A 24094-nucleotide genomic window follows, 5' to 3' on the forward strand; every position below is an offset into this window, starting at 1 on the left:
GCTGCAACCACCAGAGAATAGATATTTACATTTTAAATTTAAAAATGTGTGTGTAAATATTTTCGTCTAAAATGAGTAGTTTCAAAAAGTTGAATCGGAGAATTTCTTCGAGAAAATTTGTCATACGCACATGCTAAATTATATTCACAAAATATGAAAAAAGGAAATAAAAAAGAGCAACATACACGATTATTTTTGTATTTGAATAAATATTTTCTTGGATACAAACCCTGAGAAATAAATTTTTTTGCACCGTTGGTATGTTAAATTTCACAGAAACGAATAAATTAGGTTTTTATTAACAAGAAAAGTATTTTAAACCCATGTATATTTTTTACGAAAATTGTCCGCAAAAAACGACAACTAATATATTTTAGTCCGCGGACCACAAAAAAAGACTTCGCGGGCCGGATGCGGGCCCCGGGCCGCCAGTTGGAAACCCTTGCTCTAGCTGTTTAACTTTTCATTTGGCGAGTTTAAGTTTAATCGTTGGTTCAAGTTTATATTTTATAAAGGCTGCTTGTTAAATTACAGCTTGTAAATTAAAGTTAAAAGCACCTTTTTTTTCTCTTAGAGTAAAGAATTACGGAAATTGATTCAATTGAACCTTCAGTGCAGATGATGAAGTCTTCATCAGTGGTCTTCATTCAGTGCCTCCTAATGATTCGAATCCCAGAAATGGCTCGCACCGACTATACTGCAGACGTAAAACATCCTCAGTCGTAGAAGAATCGAGGGTAAGAATCCCATTGCCGCCAGGATAACCGTGGGTTACCATGTAATTCTTATGAGGGTTAGATCCATCAAAAAAGTTCTCCACGAAGTCAAATTTCTCCCAATGCTTGATCCAGAAGTACTCTTGTCTTCTGGGTTGGATTCAAAATTACAAGGCTACGGAGTTGAACATGATAATTGTAATCTCAAAATTGGTTCATCTGTTCAACGTCGGTTATAAAATAAAATTATTTACCCCTTATTGTAGCCCTCGGTCATTAGATTTGAATCTTGGTATTGTATGCTAATCAGCCCAGGGTAACTTTTTAACTGCTTGAATAAATTACAGTAAAAAGGGCTAGAAATATGACTTTGGAGTAGATATGTCATGCGTTATGGTAGCTGTAGCATAAATAATTCAGCCTTCCTGATCAACTCTTAAGTGTCTATCTAGACTTTTTGAGTGAGTCAAATAACCATGCAAAGGAAGTTGAATTTCCATTATATGAGAACTGATAGACAAACTGTTCATTTCACTAACTTAGTAATCGAAAGTTTTATTTGATTTCAAGAATTTCAATTGCGTACAAATGCTGTGACTTTTTTCATTGCTTACTTGTTAGAATAAATTAAACTAATACTAAAAGATATTTAACTTATATGACAAATGTGGACCCTGGAATAGGCTCCTAAATCGTATCGGTACGATTTTTAAGAGTCCACAAGAGATACAATTTAAGAAACTACGTCAATTTTTGAACAAAACGTTATTCCTAGCCTCAAACAATAGAAAGCTACCAAAGAAGCCAGACAACGTAATAAGTTATTTAACAATTAACCAATACATTTTTAATTTGTACATAACATTTAGATCTGCTACCAGGAGTCAGTCTAGAAATTTATGAGAGGTACCTATTTCGTGAAAATTTAGACATAATTCGTGAAAATTAAAAACTATATTAAAAAAACAACACAAAAATATGGTATAAATATGGATTTATCGTTTCCTACGCGATACAAAAATAAAATTTTAAGAAAAAGTATTTTGTGAAACCACCGTTTTTATTAAATTTGAATTTGTGAAGGTACCACTAAATGGTAGTAAATTTGGCCTGGACTGAGCCCTGGCTATGTCCTCACACAGGATGCTAAAAATTTACATTGAAAACTTGTAAAACTAATAAATTTAAATAAAAACTTAACGCTTCTATACAGTGACTTGATTCTTTTGCCTGGATCTCCACGTGAAAATATCTTCCTAATTTTACATTCTGCTTTCAATACTTCTTTAGAAAACAAAGGTAGAACAATTTAGGAGGGGTACAACTTAGGCCACTTTCCCCTATAAAAGGGACATAGGAGTCCCATCTCCATCAAAGGGTTGACAGAAATCGAAGCTCACGCCAAGCATGTATATTGTTATCTTGCAAAGATGCCTCCCAATACTTGATCCAGGAGTTCCCTTGTCTTCTGGACTGGGTTCAAAATTACAAGGTTGCAGAGTTGAACATTAGAAGTCGTAAACCCAAAAATTGGGTCGGCTGTTCAACGATTGTTATAAATTAAAATAAAATGTATTTAAAGGTTGCGCTCTGTAAAAAATGGATGCTCAAATTTCACGAAACTTTCTTCGTTTCTGATATAATCATTTCCTGATGCTCCGTGCAATTTCTTCAAAGTTACTAAATAACTATCATCACTTTTACGAAAAACGAATTTCATTCCAATTTAAAAATTATTTCGCTTAAAAAATTATTTTTTCAAAAAAAAAACAAACTCGTAGCGCCTGATGTATTTAACTTTTTAATTATCATTTTATCGTGGTTACCATAAAGGCTGATCAATGTCGCCTGAACAACACAAGAAACACAATTAAAACAGAGAGATTAATTATACATATGCCCTACGCGGGATTCGAACCCGGGATCATCCTGATACGAGATCAACTCCTGGACATCCTTACAAGTTAGTTGGCTAGTTCGTCACTTAATTTTCGATCGTTTATTCTTCATTCTAGTTTCGTCATTTTAGTTAACATTCTCCAACAATGTAGTGTGATGAAGTTTCGATTAGAGCAGTGTTTCCCAAAGTGTGGTACGCGTACCCCCAGAGGTACGGGAACAGTTTAGCGGGAGTACGCGTTCTTATGCGAAATATCTTGCAACAAACGAAAATTTCAAAAAATTTTACTTCAAAACAAAGCTAGCCATGAAAATTTACGATTACGTATTTTTCTATTGGCTATTTTTTGCAGAGTTAACAGTTAATAATTAGTGGTGTCAACAGCCAGTTGTAATTTTTAACTTTTGTGCAATTTTTTTATAGTAAAAAATACACTCATTTTTTTATTAGTGGCACACAGCGTTACGAACAATTTGGAAAGGGTACACAAGTCATAAGTTTGGGAAACACTGGATTAGAGGAAACAATTTCGACATACATTAGAAATTTGCATTTTGTCTCTAATCACAAGATTTCTTGATGGTATGATTATAATAACGAAATACAATTCAAGGATTGCTGAATCGTCAAAAATGGGCGTTTTTATTTCTGAGAGAAAAGCAAAATTTAACTATTAGGGAAAACATTTTTCTGACATAAAAATGTATTTAATTTTTTTAAAAAATTAATTAGCTAAGTGGAATTTAGTTTCTAATTTTTAAATAAAATAAACAACATTAAATATCAGACGAGTGGCAGACGCATTTACATAATTTCAGAAACAAACACTTTAACACAACTTAACGAGCATTTAAATCAATTTAATGGCAACAAATAATGAGTAATAAATAACAAGCTCGTTCGATTTTTCAGTTTCTATTTTTTTTATATGGTTTTGGACACCTAAATACTTTTTATGCTACATCTGTTAAAAATGTTCATATTTTTCGTGAAAATAACGAGCAATATGGTTAGTCACGCTAGTAAGTTTATAACTGAAATATGCTCTATATAGTTGATAAGGTTTCAAGTATCTATGCTCACAATAAGAATTTTTTTTTTAAAAATGGAGATTAAGATTAACTGACTCTTAAACAAATTATTTATCAGTAATCGTCGTGTATCCTGCTTAACGTTGATTAAAATAGCAACAAGACTGTCTGACAAAGTGACCTCATCTTTTATCACACTGTTTACACTACTCAAATGATAAGATAACTTAAAAACTTCCGCACTCTATTTTAATGCTCTTTAAATTTGAGCGGTCACTTCTTTAAGCTTATTTTTACTGTCGAGACAGAAGCATGGCCGCCAAAGTAGCACCTCGTATGGTTAAACAACGCCAAGTTCAAGAATATGATTGCGAATGGGAAATAAAAAATCTTAACCGTTTCGATTCGGAATGTATCAGAACTGAAGCTTTTTCTCCAATTTTTAACGTCAACGCGTCGTTTTGTTTTGAAATATATTACCAACAATTTCCAAGTGAAAGCAGCGAATGTGCGTATTCTTGCTTTAAGCTCAGTTTGATCAAACTCTTTGGCTCTGATATCCCATCTCAATTGGAAATGACAGTTGATGTGAGATTGAATTATAATTCTAATTCGTTTTTCAAGGAGTACAAGTTACCATTTCGCACGAAGGTAGCTGAAATGGAGATTTATAACTTTAGAAGTGAGATTATTAAGGCACAAGGAGATAATTATAATATAAATCACGAATACATCAGATCTGGTTTTATTCTTGATTGTCACATGACTTTTTTTGATCGTCTTTATTCTCCTCAACTTTTATCACACTATCAGAGATGGGTGAAAAATTTAGAGGATTTCGCTGGGGACGTTCAAGATTTTTGTTCTTCAAGTACTTTTAGCGATGTTAAAATTAATGTGGACAAAAAAACCATTCCAGCTCACAAAATCGTTCTTGCAGCTCACTCTTCTGTGTTAATGAAAATGTTAACTACTGATTTTAAAGAATCTACAACTAATTGCATCGATGTAGGTGATGTCTCGTTTGGAATTTTCGAACATTTTTTAAAATATCTTTACTCAGGAAAGATTGGAGAGCAATCGGATGTGGGTTTTACTGAAATGAAGGAACTTTATCTTTTAGCGCATTTGTATGATGTCTCTGCGTTGAAGCAAGAGTGTGTGTTAAAAATTTCTCAACTTTTAACTTTGGATAATGTGTGCGATGCTCTCAGAATAGCGTATAAGTATGATGATGATAATTTTAAACAAATTGCTAAAAATTTTGCTGCCGGTCATATGGAGGATTTGATAGCTTCTGAAATTTGGAAGCAATTAGTGAAAGATTTTCCTGAAGCTGGATATGAAGTTATGCTCAATTTTTTCCCCCAAAAGCAAAAAGGTTAATAACCTATTATTTTTCCAGAAAACAATCTTTATCATAATTGTTTTATCTATCTTAATAATTAATATTGTTATCAATGTTAGAAAAAGTGAAGTTGTACTTCATTTTTACCCATGGTAATAATCACACGGTTAATAACCAATTGTTTTTCGAAAATGGATAATTATTTTATCCATCTTAATAATTATTCTGAATAAATATTGTTATCAATATTAAAAAAAGTGTATCAATATTAGAAAAAGTAAAGTTATGCTTAGTTTTTACCTAATGGAAGCTAACTAACAGTTAATAACCTATTTTACCTGAAAATAATTTTTATTTTAATTATATTATTTATCTTATTAATTATAAATATTATTATCATCATTAGAAAAGGTGAATAGTGAAACAGAGAAGTTAATAAGCAACTGTCTTTTCCGAATATAAAAGTTATTTTATCTATCTTAATATAATTATCATAAATATTGTTATCAATATTAAAAAAGCGATTAATGAATAAGTGAATGAAGGCTTAATTTTTACCCATGGAAGCAAAGAAAATGGTTAATATTAAATTTTTTATTCGAAAATAATTATTATTTTACCTTAATAATTAGTATTCTTGTGAAAAATAAAGTGATTAAATATATACATCAAGGATCACTTATAAATATTTATTTGAGCAAATAAGGAACAAAAATGAAGATATTGCTGAAGTATTGCTGATTTTTAGTAACCTAAGGAAACCAGGATTGAAAATATCAAAAATAGTTTAATTACCTGGCGTAATTTGAAAGTGTTTGTAATTGTTGCATTTTACCTGTACTTAAGATTTTTTTTTTTTTGCTGTATTCGAAGAGGTTTTGGTGTATTTAATCTGCTTTTTATCAATCACAGTTCTTAAAGTTTTAATAATTTTTCTCCACTTTGCTTAAATATGACTTAAGCTTTACTATTCAAATTTCATTCACTTTGATATAAATGAAATTAATAGTATAATTTGATTTCATTTTTGACAAGGTTTCTGAAAATGAATTTTATGGGCTACCCTTCAAAACACCTTGCATAAATTAATGTTAAATAAAAAGAGGTGTTAAATTTAAAACTATTATAACTTGCTAAAAGTAGAATCTATTTGAACAATCTTCCTAATATTTTTTTAAATAATTTTTTGTTACTGCTCCTTATAATAATAATATTCATTGATTTTAATATATTTCTTATATTCTTTTATAAGTAAAATTTTCTTATATACTTTTATAAGTAAATTAGGAAAATTCAACAATATTTTTTAAGAACCAGTAACATAAGATTGAAATATTACAAATATCGTAATAAATAAATTCAAGAAAAATAATAACGAGGTACTTACTTGCTTGTTTAAATAATGAAATAATTATTATTAATCATTAACTTTTTCATTAATGTTTATCATAAAAGCAACTGCTTTGGTAATATGCATCAGAAATGAATTATTTGAAAAACTAAATAATTTTGTAGGATTTTAAAGTGTATGCAACAGTATCGAAATTTGATAAATATTCTATACTCTAAAGAAATTTAAATATTGATTTATTGAACTTACCGTGACAAAGTAAAGCATTTTACTCTTTTTTTCATTTTTAACTCATGGAAATTAAATAGAATAAACTTTTAATACATACAAGTGATTAAAAGAGACTAGTGGAAAAATTGATTCGAACAGAAATATATATAGAAGATTTTAGTACTTTGAGATGAAAAAAATGAAATTTTTGAACATTTCTGTATCATTTATTTTAAAGCAAGTGATTCTTATAATTTATTTTTTAATCAATTATAAATAATTAATTACAGGGTTGCATAGGTGTAACGTGAGAAGGGCATGCTTTTTGTGTTTTTAGAACTGTTTCTTTATTTTCAGTTTTATGTATATATGCATATTTATTTTTCATATGTATACGTTACATACAGATAAAAATTTAAATTAAGCAAGTTTTCTAAAAACAAAAGCGTGACTCCCTTCACGATACACCCTATGTCACATTGCCAATGTAATTGGGTACTTGCACTTCAAGAGGAAGATCTCACATACCCACACATGCGATTTATGACGTCAGCTTATCTTTATTAGCAAATTAGAGTATTAAAGTTAAGCTAAGTTTATCTTCTTTAGTTAGAATGTTAATTAACGGTAAGTTAATAAAATACGTATCGCGCATCGAATTTGTTGAAATAAAATTTTTTTCACGTCTACTTCTTTTACTTAACTCTAGATTTATTATTTATGTATTTTATTGCAACCATGATATATTTTTGTTTTGGTACCTGGCAGCTTCGATGCATAATCAGTTTGTTGATGCTCCACATGGCTTCATGTTTGTCTTTATGTTAAGTCTATACGTAAATATTTAGTGAAAAAATTGAAATCTTTGTGAAAGAATTTAGAATGCGTCACTTAAAGTGAATTGATACTTGATGGGCTTGGCTAACTCGAAATAGAATGGAAAAAACAGTTGCTAACGTAAACAATGCCACGTTTCAATAATCAATCAGGATCGAGATACACACATTACGTCATTTGCAGGTTTCCCATTGAAACTCTTACCTTCAAATTGACACAAAGCTAAAGCTACCTCTTGAAGAAAATGCTTAAGACGCGATTTATTGCATGAGTACTAAACATATAAAAAAGAATTGTTCCCTAGTTTGTTATAAAAAATTAAAATTAAAATTCGTAACAACCAAAAAAGAATATTAAGAGAATCCGTCCTAGTTGTGTTGGTAGGGAGCAACATTATTCGTAAAAGGGTTCATACATGCAGAGTGGTGCATGACACTTAATGATAATATGAAACACCATGTGTCCTGTATTCAACACCCTTGACATGTTTTTCGAATAGCTATTAAGGTATTTTTTATTTATATGAAGAATAATTTCACAGAATTTAAAAAAATTACTAAAAAAAAATAAAACTAGCATTTTAAAAAGTAAATGAAATGAGTTTGGCAAAATATTTATGTGTACATTAAAAGAAAATGCGTAACAAATATTCTATATCAAATATTCTTTAGAATTCCTATTCCATAACAAATATCAAGAATTTATTTTAATAACGTGATAAAAAAAAGTTTTCACATTTTTCTGTCATTTAAGTGCAATATAATTTAGATAAGAATATGTTTCACAAAATTTTAAGCTTAAATGCATAACTATTTGAAAACAGAAAAATAAAATACAATATTTATATATGTAACTCAATTCTTAATCTTAATAAGATATTAAAAGAAACACTGACAGACATAAATTTAAATTAATATTGATAATAATAATAATTTAGGTTAGAACCAATTAAAACTTTATTTCATGGTGATATTTAAATTTTGTCCCCTGAAGTTTGAGATTACATTATTATTATGTACAAAATAATTCTTAATTATTTCTGCGAACCAAAAGGTGTTTTTAATTGAAGTAATTGTTTAACACAAATCAATACTTACTTTAAGATAATCAATACTTACTTTCTTGGATATATAGTTGTTCTTTGTAATTAGAAATTAAAACCATTATTATGCTATAGATTATATTGGGGATGTGTAACGAATAAAGATTTGGCCAAACAATCGGCCAAAAAAGTCAACCGAATATTCGACGACTGAATAGCAACATTCTTTTTTTAAAAAAATCATTAATAAATTATATATATATTATATATAGATATTTTTATACATAAGTTTAGTCATTAGAGAAAAATAATCAGAGCTTAGCTGTGTTATTAGTATGAGGTAATGGAAAATAAAGCTATAATGAAAATATTTAAGATAAATTTATAAGGGGAAATAAAAGTATTTAAAACAAATAGAAAAAAGTGAGTATCCACTATTGAAAAAAAACTTAAAAAATAAAGCTGAAAGTAATCAAGTTATAATATCCTTTAATTCTTAAAACAAAACTCGAATGGCAAATATTATTTTTTCTGTAAAAAAAAAATTGTCCATAAAACGTTAAAAGAGACATGATGATTAGAATATACTATCAGAAACACTTCTAAAAATGTTGTCCCATCATAAAAACGTCCATAAAAATTATATACAAAAGCAAAACAGAACAAATAAACATCGATCTTATTTTCTTAAAGAAAATTTTAAATTTTAACGTCTTAATTTTCCAATTACAGTATTTTTTATAAAAAAAAGCGAAGTATAAAATCTGATAGAAACCCTTTTAATTACCACGTCACAATAGAAACGTTTATAAAAAAAAAAATTTAAAATAGAAAGAGCTATATCGAAACCAAAACAAAAGTCCTATATAATTTTCAAACAAAAAATTTTAGCATTAAATTCATAATATAACTTTTTCATAATGCCATATTTTTAGAAAAAAGTGACAATAAATTAATAACGCTCATTAGAAACTCTCTTTAAAAATTCTGTCATAATAAATATGCTGATAAAAAGAAAAGTTAATGAAGAATCAGGAATAGAAAATTTTTTTTTAGTTCTGAAATGCAACTTTTACGTTGAGAATCACACTTAACAGGTTACCTAATTATCTGTCTTACTGTACAGGAAAAAAGTGACAATGAAAGAATATAAGCTATAAGAAACGCTACGTTAAAATGCAGCACAAACAAAAAAAAGCAAGCAAAGAAAAAATTACTAAATAGACTTACATTGAATCACATTGAATACAACTTTAAAAAAATCAGCAGTGCTAAACTTATGGCTCAGTATAAATTAATCATGATTCAATACTTAAAGCAGACGAATATTAGTTACATCCTTAGACTACATTGTAAAAATTACAGCAGCTTGTCTTAACATGAAAATTATTCATTAAAAATAAGAACGGAAAACTGTTAACTCATAATAATTTTTAAGTTACTGAATATAAGAGAAAACAGATGTTTAACATCATACAGTATGTTTGAAGGAAAAAAACGAAGTTAAGCTGTTATTATTTATTTAGGCTTTACAAAATGAGATCAATACAATCATTAACAAAATAATTTTGAAACTATTTAATAAATCTGAATTAAAAAAGTAGAAGTACTTTGACAAACATTATTACAAATATTCTTAACATGAATTATTATTTAAAATTTCTGTATGGCAATTAGGAAATTATTTTTCAATAGTTAAAAACTGTAACATTATTACATAATAATCAAAAGCAATATGTGGCTATGGAAGTTATTAATCACAAAATAAGTAAAATTATTACATTACAATCGTTATCATCAGCACAATCGAAAAAGAGAAATTAAATATTCTAAGAAAACAATAATTTCATATAAACTTTAACTGCTTTTAGTGTAATATTAAATATAGAAAGATATAAAAAAAGCCTCAAGAAAAATTTTGCATCATTTATAAATAAAGAAAAGTACTGGAATATAGAAAGATAACAAAAAATATTGAAATATTTTTTATTCACATGCATATCATATTCAACATCAAGAAATGAAAATTATAAGAAAAAATATTTTAAATGTTTCTTAGAACTACTATCAATGAAAGAAAAAAGAAGAAAAGCACAGGAAATATATATAACAAATAAGGAAGGAATATATGGAAAAGAATATATAGAAAGAAATATACATAAGGAAAGAATGTATTTAATACAAGGAGGAAATATATCAAAAAATAATAAAAGAACTTATCAAAATGATATTTACATTAAAATCTTAATGCTTTTAACTCTATTGAGACAATGTATCAAGTTGAAAACTTCTCACACCTAATCTTCAATAATTGAAATCAAGTATTTTAAGTAACAAATCCTTCCAGGAATTGAATAAAATTATAAAAAATAGGTGTAAAAAACTAAAAAAAATATAGAAAAAATGCTTTTTACAATGAACAACTTAAAACTTTTTTAATGTAGTAACTTGAACATAAATAAAAAATAAAAATTTTTTTTTAAAAATTATACAACAATCCAATCGAAAAAACCTTAAAATGCAACAGAAAAGACTGAATTCGTTTAATGTTCTTTAAAGGAAACATTTCGTCTATATAATTTCGATCATCTTCACAAACAAATAAAAGAGAAATTTTAATTAAAGCTTTTAAGTTATTGATTATAATCGTTTGAAAATAATCAAATATAAATTAAAGGTACTTAAAATATTAAAAAAAAAACTATCAAGAAGAAAAAAAAATGTCACCTATTCTTAAAAGTTAAATCCAATTTAGTCCAACTTTAGCGCACATTTCTTCATCACATCATATCCGATTTGTAGATTTAAATTAATCATATCTTTCCACTCAACCTTAAGAATTAACTTTTTAATATGTTTTAAGGCAAATTTCGTTGCTTCTAATTTCAAAAAATCATCTCTGTACTCGTACGCCATTTTAAGTATTTCACAAACAGTATCCACAGACAAAAACGTGGCTGATATTTCACCACAATCTCGCATCAAAGTACGAACATCATATTTAAAAGCCATCGAATACAGCTCTTGGATAGTTGACCAAGATTTGTCGTCAATTTCACCAGTATACAAATACTTAATGAAGCACCCAGTTGTTTCAGTAGAAAATCCACGGATGTAAATAACACTTGTTTGGAATTCGTGACACAACATTTGGAAAATTACAGGCGAATGGGCAGCTAAAATAGATTTGTGAGCATTAAACGTTTGATTGTTCACTATTATTTTCAGGTCATGCAATAAATTGCCGGATTGTTGGACCCTAAGAGCTTCTGGGAATATTATCACACATTCTTTTTCCGCTGCACGTTTCTTTGCCCTTTTGGCTTTCTTGCCAACATCTTCTACTACCTCCGGTACAGTTGGCTGACCACTTTGGTACAAACAACTGAAATCAGTGGTAAATTGTTGCAAGTTTTTCAACGAACGCATACTCTTGTAATAGTTTTCAAGTGAATTGAAATGATCATAAAACATCAAACAACAATTCAAATTAAAGTCGCCAAGGATAGTTTTGCGTGTAAAATTTACATAATTAGTGGCTTTGAAAATTTCATTTGCAACAGTTACCATACCCATTATTTCTACGCTGAGGCTATCTCGCTTGTACTCTTTAAATACACTACCATCAAATAGGTGATTTATGGAGAGTTTCATATCCATCTTCATATGTCGCGGAATATTAACTCCACACGATTTTACGAAACATATTTTTAAATTTTCTACAGTTTCATCTTTAAGAAAAAATTCTTTATACCAAATTTCAAAATGAAATGTAAGATCAGAACCAGAAATCGGTGAAAATGCAGCAGTTTTAACACTCTCAGACCAAAACTGATATTTTGAGAACTTCCACGTCAAATTATAAGAATCATACAGCCTATTCCGACATTCCGTGGGAGTAACTTCTGTAGCCATGCTTTTTCCACAATGAAATCAATATCTGGAATAACCCTTAAATAAGAATTATCATCTACTTTCAAGTAGTGAATAAAAAAAAATAATCTAACGAAAAAGCCGAAATCAAGAAGCTGATTGGATTAGAATTTTTCTATCAAGGTCGAAGGGAATTTTCCGGAATCGGAGCGTTAGTATTTTATTAATATTCTGATTCTTCCTTTGGAACTGAATAAAAATATTTAAAAACGATGACTGAGCATTTTTTGTTTTGTTTCATTTCTCTAAAATATAAATAAGCATGAACGAGGTCAATGATGTAGTAGAGGGATGGTTTATGATTTTTTAATAATACGATGAAACAAAAATGAACTTAGAGAATCAATTACGTAACAAAAATAAGCAGTTAATGTTTTATACAAATAGAAAACTATGAAAAAACTAAATGGATACTTCTCTAAAAGTAGAAACGGTTATATTAATTGCAGATAATTTTAAAAACCTTTAAAACAATTATTAATAATAACAATTCAACAATTTAATTTATACACAAGATTATCAATTTAAAATTATTTGCATTTTATCTGAAGATAACATCAGTAGTTTATGAGATTTTTCATTAAATAATTAAATCTAAATTTTTTTTTTATTATATAATTCAAATATTAAGAATTTTTCTTATTTACTAAATCTATCTAATACTATCTTATTTACTAAATCTATAAATCTATCTAAAATTTTTTTCTTTTAGTAGTTCGAGTAGGTATTTTTTTCTTTATAGCTTACAGGACTTGTAATTTTTGAAGCCTTCTAACCAACAGCGATCGATAAAATTTTAATATCTAAAGGTTTTATTTTAAGCTTTTATACGTGAAATATATATAGTTATTTAATTAAAAACCATACTGCATAGCACAAATTTACATTATTGCAATGAGAAAAACGGATACAAATTTTACACATTTTTTTTCCTTTATCAACTTTTCCTAGGAGCATATTTCCATATGTAAAACAATTATATCAATGAATTAAAAAAATAAAAAATATAATTCCTTAAGTTCACTATTTTTATTTCCATTTTATTACACAAATGCATACAAAAATTTTAAAAATCATTGAAAAAAAAAAACAATTAAGATTAATTTTCACAGTGATAGTAATAAATAAGATGAAAGTATAAGTTTTTTATTTGATTTAATAGTTTTTGATTTCACCCTGAATGCAGGAAGTTGCATTACTATCATCCTTATTATGTATTTCTGGTATTCCTTTTTAAAAATGAATTTTAAAAAGCTCAAATTTAAATCGCAATAGATAATAAAGCAAGGAAAATAATTTTTTAAAATCGAAAAAAGAAAGTCGAAGGTGGACAACATCGAAACATATTTCATTGCCTGAAGTAACTAAGAATAGATAAGAAGCGACTAAGAAAACACCTTCAAACTGCCTTTGACAATTAAACTGGTTTTGTTATTTTTTCACGCCTTCTTGAAATGTAATTTATTAGATTCTGATTCCTTTTCTGTTTTTTTAATCTTTTTTCAATAAATTTGCGCCCACTAATCTGTATACTTTTTAACCCCATTTTTAAAAAGGGATTTAAGATATTTATAATATGAGAGGCTATAACAGAACACCTTGAATACCAGTTTTTACTAATATTTTATTTTTATATTCCTTAATCTTGGAGGATTTCAAATATATTCAAAATGATTCTCGAAAAATAATTCTCAGGCTAAAAGAAAAAAAAAACTTTTTTTTTCTATCCGACATTTGTAAATGTTTTCTTTTGTTTAAATTTTAATTAAAAGATTAATGTAAGCGATTAAATCCACCATAACCATAGTATTATTAAAAAAATGCCTAATTATCCTCATATTGTAATTACTTACCATACTTAATCATCGCACCACACCAAATTCGAAGTTCTCCGACAATTTTTTTTATTATATTATTTTAAAACCTTTCCACTGTATGACGGAATGGTACAGGGGTTAGCGTTCTAACAAGAGGGCAGCGGATATATATAGCGTTATAGAGGTCGCGGATTCTTTTCCTAACAATGAGGAGTATTAATTTATTCTATATTTCCTAATCAATTGCTTTAATCTTAAAGCTTTTATTAAAATTCATAACCCCAAATTAAGTGAATAAAATGGATCTCTCAATTTAATAAAATTTCCATTCAAAGTATTTCCCAGGAACGATTTCGTCAAAAAACGAAAAAAAATTCGTAAATTATATGTATTCATTTCTAGTACTTTCCGATACTGAAAGTTCAATAACACGTAAGTATAACGCCTGAATCTGGTTGATACAGGTCGCCGGATAACGATAACAAACAGAAGTTTATCAAAATCTCCATCATTAGTGGATAATAAATCTGAATCAATGGGACTAGGCCGTAATCGATACATCGCAAAATATCGATTTAAAACTTACATCGTCAATCCAATATAGCGGTTTTGGTTTCTCGCGAAATCTCTTATATAATAATTTAGCTCTCATGAAGACGATGTTGATTTCACCTAGCTACGAAGATGGTCATCGTTTCGAATCGTGATGTTAAATAGCATGGGAAAAACTGAATCAGAAATCGCAGTTTTTTTTTTAAAAAAAATGTTTTTTCAGTTTTTGTTATAAAAATTTTTTTTGTTTCATTTTTTTAATTCAATCATTGGCAATAATTTGATAGAATTTCATTTTTTTTAACCTAATAAATCTTAGTTACATTTATTTATTTAATATTCTGTTATAAGTCAATCCAACATTAGTATCTGAAATAAATAAAAAAAAATTGAAAACCATTTCTTAAAAAATCGTTTTGTTTAATTTAGGTGTATTCGGTTGGTTTTTCAAATCCTTTTTTCTTCATAATTTTACAAATTTGTTATCAAATTTCTTAATCCTATTTTTAACTATAATTACAAGTGCTTTTATTTTCGAAAAGAAAAAATGATGTTTACTTGTAGTGTTTTTTTAATAAATAAACAATAGTACTATTAATTTTGTTATTTTAATATTCATCCAATACATGTAAGTTAAATACGTTGTCGAAAATTCCATACATTTTCAAACTAATAGAAGTTTATTTTATATTTTTAAAAAAGACAGAAAGAAAACTAAACTTACATTAATTTTTGCATTTATTACGTATGGAATATAATCATTAATCATTAGTCAAGACTTTATAATTTAAAATTACGCTTGACTTAAATGAACAATTACTTGTTTGTTTTTCACGCATCTTTTTTTTAAAAAATCTTTCTTAGAATACATGTAAAATGTTTTGATAGAATTAAATTAGTATTTGAAAATATTAAATTTTTAGTCGTCTATAATTTAAAAAAAAAGCTGAAACAAAGCTTACGCTTGTTTTTACTTATAGTTTTACTAATTCTATTTTAAGTCAATCCATTTTTATTATTTAAATAAACAATATAAAGGATTTTATAGATGTTGTTAAAGTATTTTTTATTATTAACATTTACTTTTGTTATAGCTTTACTGCTTTTGGATTGATTTAAAGTTTCTGATTGCACAATTTTTTATTTTATATAATAACCGTCGTTGAACAGAAGACCCAATTTTGGGTTTTCGACTACTAATGTTCAACTCCTTAGCCTTGTAATTTTGAACCAATCCAGAAGACAAGGAAACTCCTGGATCAGTACCCCCAGAGGTATTTGTTTTGGGAACATGGAGGACTTCGTGACTCGATAGATTTAGCGTGCATCAGTCACCATTTACTACACGGAGCGTCTTCGGCTGGCGGGGATCGTATGTCGCGACAGACGATATATTTTGATATAGAATTTCTTACATCGCCCAGTCTCAGACAATACATATATATATATATATATAAGAAAATACATTATCGGTAGCGTATCAAAAAAATAATATCAACTGTTATTTATATAAACAATGATTATTTTTTACCTTATATTAAGAATGTTTATTTATTTTACTTGAGAAACAAAAATATTGACTAATGTAAAATAATACAATTGCAAAATTTAGCTCTATTTGTAATGTACAAATGTAATGTACCAATGTAATGTTTGTAATGTACAAAAATACAATGAGATATTAAAATTCGACCCTTAACGATTTAAGGATAGACGCTGTTCGTTGCGGCAACAACATATGGTCCATCTAACTTATAAATTACAATTTTTACTAATGTCGTATTTTAAACTCAACCTATTACAGTAGGAAACCGATTATCCGGAACGATCGGGACCATCGCTATTCCGGATAACTGATTTTTCCGGTTTTCTGAATCACTACAAAAAGCCGTTTTCTTTATTGTTAAACCCAACTAAAAAAAAAAAAAATTATGGAAATAATCTTAAAAATCTTAAAAAGAAGAAAAAACGATGAAGTAATACACTAATTGTTATTTCCAAAGTGATGGTAAGGTAAACATCTTTCAAAAAAGAAAGAAAAATCCTAAAATCTTATGAGGAAAAAAAAATATTTTTTAAAAAAATGGCGGGAAAATTTCTCAAATTTCGTTCCGGTTTTTTGGTTTTCCGGTTTTCTGATTTCCGGATAACGGGTTCTGTACTGTACTTATATTTGTTTCCAGATGTAAACTTTAAATGAGTTTTTATAATTATTATTTGATCCAGAGCATCTTACTTATAAAATCATTGAGTGCTACCCATAACGTTCAACAAAACAAGTTGAAAATGTAGCTTATTTATAATATTGAACAAGTCTTACAAATGAATTGTATATTGTGCGGGGAAAAAAATGGTCCACCCTGAATAACTTTAGATCTAATGATCAGATCTTCACGTTCTAGGACTCAATCTTAGTGGTTGGAGGGGGTGATCTGAAATATTACTAGTTAGTTAGATTAATTAGTGCTAACAATATTTTAACCAGACACAAAAACTTTCTCTCTAAAAACATACCTTTTTTTATTCAATAGATTCGGATTTATATCATCCAAAATATAAGAGGTAGCCGTAATCTACGAAATATGAAACTACTAATGCTAATTTTTATATTTGCAATAAAACTTGAATTGAAATATTTTGCAAAAAATTGGTAGATTAATTCTTGAGTTCAAAATACTTCAAGGTATAATCAGAAAAATACTTACATAATGTATACCTTATGGTACAAATACAAATATCTATCTAATCAATTTACATAAAATTTTATTATAATACAGAATGGAAAAAAAATGTCATAAACAGTTACTTACATAATTGGATAATAACCTGGCATAACTCAAAAACAAAAAAAATTATTTAAAAGGTGGGAAGTTATTTTAAAGTCAATTTTAAGCGCTGTATGAAATTAAGAAACGGGTATTTAATTCTTTATAAATTACTAATAAATTTTTATTCAAATATGTTGCTTTAAATTCCAAAATAATAAAAAAATTATATGATATCACTGCATAATATTGATAATTGATGAAAATACTATTCAGCAATAATCCATACCTAGAAAAAGAGATATTCTACAACTGTAAAATATTTTCTTCCCATTTACACTAAAATATTAACTACACAGTTAATTAGGAAGAAAAACGCACATTTTATTTAATAAAAAATGTAAATACACAATTACATAATGAACTGTTTACAAAACCATAGTATTTTTATTCTTTTCTATATGGTAAATTTAATGAAATTGATTAGATACATATTTGCACCTGTCTGTTTTGCAAACAATAATTGTAAAACATGCTTGAAGGACAACTTAATAAGTATTTCAAAACTAAACTTAACGAATATTATTTACACTTAAAATTATTAATTTGAATAAGATAAAAATACAATGAAAGACAAAGCGTGAATTTTTGAGAATTTTGAAGAAAAAAAATTCTTCATTTAGCATAAATTTTTCATTAACTTTTGAAAGTAAAATGCAAGTTTACTAAAGAAGATTGAAATATGCATTAAAATGAACAAACATTTCAAAACTTAAACTAACAAATAATATTATTTACATTTAAAATTTATTCGAAAATGAAAATGCTATGAGAGACAAAGTATGCAATAATGAGAATTTTAACAAAAAAATTCTAAAATTAGGCATAAATTTTCCATTAGCTTTAGAAAGATAAATGCAAACTGATAATAAACAAGATTGAAATATGCATTATAAAGAACAAACATTTCATAACTAAAACTAACAAATTAATTTACATTTAAAATTTTTCCGAATATGAAAATGTTATGAGAGGCAAAGTATGCAATAATGAGAATTTTAACAAAACAATTCTACATTTAGCATACATTTTTGACTGGCTTTTGAAAAATAAATGCAAACTGATAATAAAACAAGATTGAAATATGCATTAAAATGAACAAACATTTCAAAACTAAAACTAACAAATAATATTATTTACATTTAAAATTTATCCGAGTACGAAAATATTATGAGAGGCAATGTATGCAATAATTAGAATTTTAACAAAAAAATTCTACAATTAGCGTAACCTTTTATTAGCTTTTGAAAGATAAATGCAAATTGATAATAATACAAGATTGAAATATGTATTATAATGGACAACTTAATTGACATTTCAAAACTAAAACTAACAAGTAATATTATTTACAATTAAAATTTATCCGAATATGAAAATGCTATGAGAGGCAAAGTATGCTATAATGAGAATTTTATCAACAAAATTCTAACTGATAATAAAAGATTGTAATGCATACAAATAAAATGTACAACATAATAAACATTTAATATTCTACATTTAGCATACATTTTTTATGACAAAGTGTGCAATAATGAGAATTTTGACAAAAAAAATTCTATATTTAGCGTAAATTTTTCATTAGGTTTTAAAAGATAAATGTAAATTGATAATAAAACAAGATAGATATGCATGCAAATAAAATGCAATGTAAATTTTTTTAATTATAAATTAAAACATACATAAAATTAATTCAGATATGTAAATATAAATACCAATTTTCATACTGACCCAAAATTTAAGGAACATAGAATATAATTACTTAAAAGTGGCAAAAATTAATAGTATTTTAAAAGCTTAGTACCAGGTTTAATGTTTACTAAATTTTTAACAAGACTAGCTATATAATTAACAAAGTAAAAATAAAGTTATTTCGATAATTATTATGTTATGACATAACCTAACCATAAAAAAATCAGATAATTTAAATTCAATTCTAGATGACAGTTGTACTTCTTATCAACAATGATTTTATTAATAATTATTCGGACTTACACTAAGTATTATGTACGCACTAAAAGTAAACAAAAAATAAAATTTTTATTTAAAATCAAACCTGAAAAAACTAAGCATGATAAAGTATACAAGCATAAAAATAAAAATCTTAAATTAACTTTTATTAGCATTTAAAAGTAGGAATATTACGAAAAGTAGGAATTAGTGTTAAAAGAACGTAAATTGCACTTTCTCTTGAGTAATAAATAATACTTCACAATAGTAATATTTTACATAACCGTTCCCTTATTAAAAAAATCACACCAGCATTAATATTTCACACATCACATAAGTAAAATGAATTTAAACACTAGAAGTTTTACTAGAAATAGATTGATTTCGAACACGAAACTAAGAAAGAAAGAAAAAAATTAATGAAAGACAAAACTTCTTATAACATTAAATTTCCGCGAACAATAACAAAAAATTTGATTTCTTTACGATTTAATTTAGGATTACAGATAACTCAATAACTTGAATTTTCGTTTGAATTTACCCACTTTTATCCAAAATGGATGTAAGTAAAAAAATATATTTTAAAAACAAGGTCAGGATTTTTGCTGGATAATTTTAACTATCATTTCAGAAAGGTTATACTTAAGGAAATCCACAGCTTTTTCTATCAAGTAAACAAAAAATAATTTTAACTTAAAATCAAATATGAAAAACTAAATATGATAAAGTATTCAAGCAAAAAATGAAAAACATAATAAGCGCAAATTGCAGATAAATCACTGGAGTAATAAGTAATATTTTACAAAACCGCTTCTTTAAAATAAAATAAAAAATCACCCCTTCACAAATCACAAAAGTAAAATATCAAATACTAGAAGTTTAACTGAAAATAGAATATTTTGAAAACGAAACAAAAATTTTACTTAATGATATAATTTTTTATATCAAATTTCCGACAGCAATACAAAAAAATTACTGCTCTTTCTGAATTAAAAAACGAACTTTGTAACAAAAATACTGAATCTAGTTTGTTTTTTTAAAAATCCTCATTTGAATTTACCAATTTTTATTCGCAATCGGATGTAAGTAAGTGGAGTATTTCAGAAGCAAGCTCAGGATTTTTTTGGCATAATTTCCTCCATTTTTTAATCGTCAATACGGTAAAGTTATTCTTCAAGAATTCCACAGCTTTTTCTTTCAATGACACATCTTCATAAAAATCAGCAAACTCAAGAATATCACCAACAGTCTTCTTTGTTATATTAACCTCTAAAAAATTCCTACATTCTTGTTTTAAATCAGCAACATCATATTTATCGGCAATTTTGTATAGAGAATATGCTGCATCAAAGTTCACCTCATCGATTTCCCCACAATATAAGTATTTTAAAAAGCAATCAAATGTACGCGTGTCCACATCAGTTATTTTAATATCTCTGGTTTTGGATTCATGTAAATTGCTGCTTAACATCGCTTTAAAAACTGGAGAACGAGCCATGAGAATTAGTTGGTGGGCTTTCAGTCTATCCTTTCCAATAGAAATGGTTATGTCACTTAATTCTTTAGACTCATACAGATCAGAGCAAATGTTCATTTTGCTTTCTTCTGGTTTAGTTGTTGGTGGGCTTACAGTTGAAGGAAAGGCAGCAGAATCATTGGAGAAAAGCTTGAAATTACATTTTAATTTCAGATTATATTCTTTAAATGGAATCTCCTTGTCTAGGATTCTTATGGATTCACTTTTTATGTATACATCAAAAAGACGAAAACATCTGTGCGGCGATATATCCTCATAAGCGTGGTAATCTTCATTAATCAGTTCTGCATATTCATCTGAAATAGTGTGAATTGTTATATTAAAATTAACTTTCCAGTTACGAGGGTTAACGCCACCTTGCTGAAACTTATCTAAATAAAACGTACATTTAGAGCCATAATAGAGAAGTCTAGCTGAGAGACAAAACTGTGTAGGAATTAGTTTGTGAATATAAAAGGGTTCACTTCGGTATTCCATATCTGTTTGGGATGATGCAAATCTCTCGATTTCCCAGTTAAAAGAACAGCTCCCAATAGGAAAGAGTTTCTTACATTTAATATTAACAGCCATACTATTTCAAATTTATTAAACGAAATCCACAGAAGATATTTGTATATTGTATCAGTAAAAAGTCTAAGCAGGAAATATCAGCAAAACACACAAATGTATTAACTTAATTCGAAGATATGACATGTGGTTAGTCTCAGAATAGACAACGACCAATCAAATTAACCGAGCAAGGTCAAAGAAGGAAACTAAATCTCAAACTGAGTGAAAAGAAATAAATAAGTGTCTATGTCTACAAATATTAAACTAACGTTTTTTTTTTTTTCACACATTGAAAGCTGAAAATAAATTCTAAACAGAAAAAAAAAAACTTCTCTCAGAATATGAATAATTGAATTTTAGTTAAAATGGATTGCAGTTTATTAGAAAAAACCTGACTTAATTATCTTCTTTCATATTATGTATAATCCGTAAAATTTAAAATCGATTATTAAAATTTTAAAAAAAATCTTACTTTTTTATTCGAAATGTAATGTGAATTAATAAAGCCTTAAGTGACAAAATTCTAAATTATTCTGTTACAAATATTAATTCGTTAGAAAATCCTATAAAATGCATATCATCAGACACATTTATTCTTTTGAAATGTGCTAAGCTTTAATTTTTTGAGTTAAAGTATTCTTAATAATAAACATATATTTTAAAATATTCCAGAGCCGACCGGTCTGTGTAGGGGTCAAGGAACTGGCCTCACACCAGAAAGGCCCTGAGTTCGAATCCCGGGTAAGGCATGGATGTTCCTTTATTCTCTGTACTATCTGCCTTTACTGTCGGAGCATCGTTGGCCCATCTAATATAGTGCCCTGAAAGAGTGGCCAAAAAATCTGCCCATTAGATGCCTGTATAACTTAGGTCTTTCTCCAGGTGGGTATTGGAGAAAAATAATTTCTGGTAACGGGCGTTTTGACCATAGAGGTTTTGACTCAACGTCAAGCGCCGAGCTCTCCTCATGGGAAGTATAAAAAGAGGGAGAAATTTAGATTTAATTAGCAACTAATTAAATAATATAATAATCCAGTAAATTAATAACTTTGGGCAGTGATATAAAACAGTTGAAAAACATCACTGCCACATTCGAAAAAGTGATCACGGCATATTTTCTAAAATAGCTATTTCCTTTTTTATGTAAAACTCAGTAGAATTATATTTAAAAATTAATAGACATTTAAAAAAATATATAAAAATAGAACACAAGTAAAAACGTTAGGCTTTATCGATAACAGCCGTTTAAATATTACGTAAGCATCTACCGGGGTTGTTATTTACTTACTTTTGCTGACATAGGAGAGAAAGGGTATGAGCAATTATTACGTAAGGCATTAAAATCCCCTTATTTTCAAAATTTTCTTAAAAATCAAAAAAAAGAAAAAGTAACCAGAAAAAGCGCAAGTGGAAATTTTCAAATTCGGAACAAAAGTAGTACATGGAAAGAAAAATTTTCTTAAAAGACTTTCAGGGGTCATAAGATTTGAACACAAAAAAAGTAAGCAAAAGATTCCTAAAGAATATTGAACTCAAAATGTTATAAAATACAGCAAAAGATATTTTTTTCGTTAAGTTTACATCTTTCATTTGAATTTATTTAATCCTTAAATTAGATAACTACAGTAAAAGCCAAAGCTCAAGCAAAAAATCAGGGTTGGGGTGTAATTGCAACCTTCTTACATTAATATGGGAGGGGTTTCTAATTTGCTCATTTTTGATGACAAGGGGGGGGGGAGGAAGAGTCTGAAATTATTAAAAATATGCTTACGAAATATTTGATCGGTCCCTTAATATCAGTAACTCGAAATATGTAATTCTAAATAATTATTAAACAGTCTGCATTTATGTTGTTCTTGATTTTATATTTTTTAGCAATGAATGATGAATACAAAGAACAGACTATAAATGGAACGGAAGAATGAGAAAAGACAAACAGACCAACGCGACGCTAAAGCAAAGGCAACTCAGACCATTGGGATAGTCCCATGAAGAAATAGAAGTAAAAATAAAAAATGTATTTAAAATATATATTGAATGAATAATGAAAAGGATATACATTTATGCATATATGGCAACGTTACTTTTAAACAGTAACGAGTAAAAGTACAAGTATTTTTAAGAAAAGTAACGAGTAAGAAGTAAAAAGTTCGTATTTTAAAAAGTAACGAGTAAAAAGTACAAGTAAAAGTACAAGTACTAAACAAAAAAAGTAACGATTTAAAAGTACATTTCTAGGAAATCGAAAATTCAAAGTAACCTAAAATTTTATTGAATAATATTCTTATGTTCTTTAATGTTTTTGCAAAATTGTTGTTATTTATTTAATTATTTTTAATTTTGAAAGTTATGGACATTAATTTATTTTTAAATTCGGAAGAATATTATATTATAATTTTATAATATAATTTTATAATATAATCGTATAATATAATTTTAAAATCAAATATAATTTTAATATCAAACTTTTTATGGATTTGCACGAAAAAGAAATTTTAT

At 27.2% G+C, this 24094-nt stretch overlaps 1 protein-coding gene across 1 annotated transcript in view; it reads left to right on the plus strand.

Moving 5' to 3' along the window:
* LOC107442710 (uncharacterized) overlaps window positions 1-24094 on the plus strand; it is a 59916-nt gene that overhangs the window by 34009 nt on the left and 1813 nt on the right. The window contains exons 2-3 of the transcript XR_001583910.3: window positions 575-737; window positions 23471-23597. The gene's annotated coding sequence lies outside the window, so the exon portion shown is untranslated. The remainder of the gene's footprint in view (window positions 1-574; window positions 738-23470; window positions 23598-24094) is intronic.

This window comes from Parasteatoda tepidariorum, chromosome 10 (genome assembly GCF_043381705.1).
Source record: "Parasteatoda tepidariorum isolate YZ-2023 chromosome 10, CAS_Ptep_4.0, whole genome shotgun sequence".
Taxonomy (NCBI): Eukaryota; Metazoa; Arthropoda; class Arachnida; order Araneae; family Theridiidae; genus Parasteatoda; species Parasteatoda tepidariorum.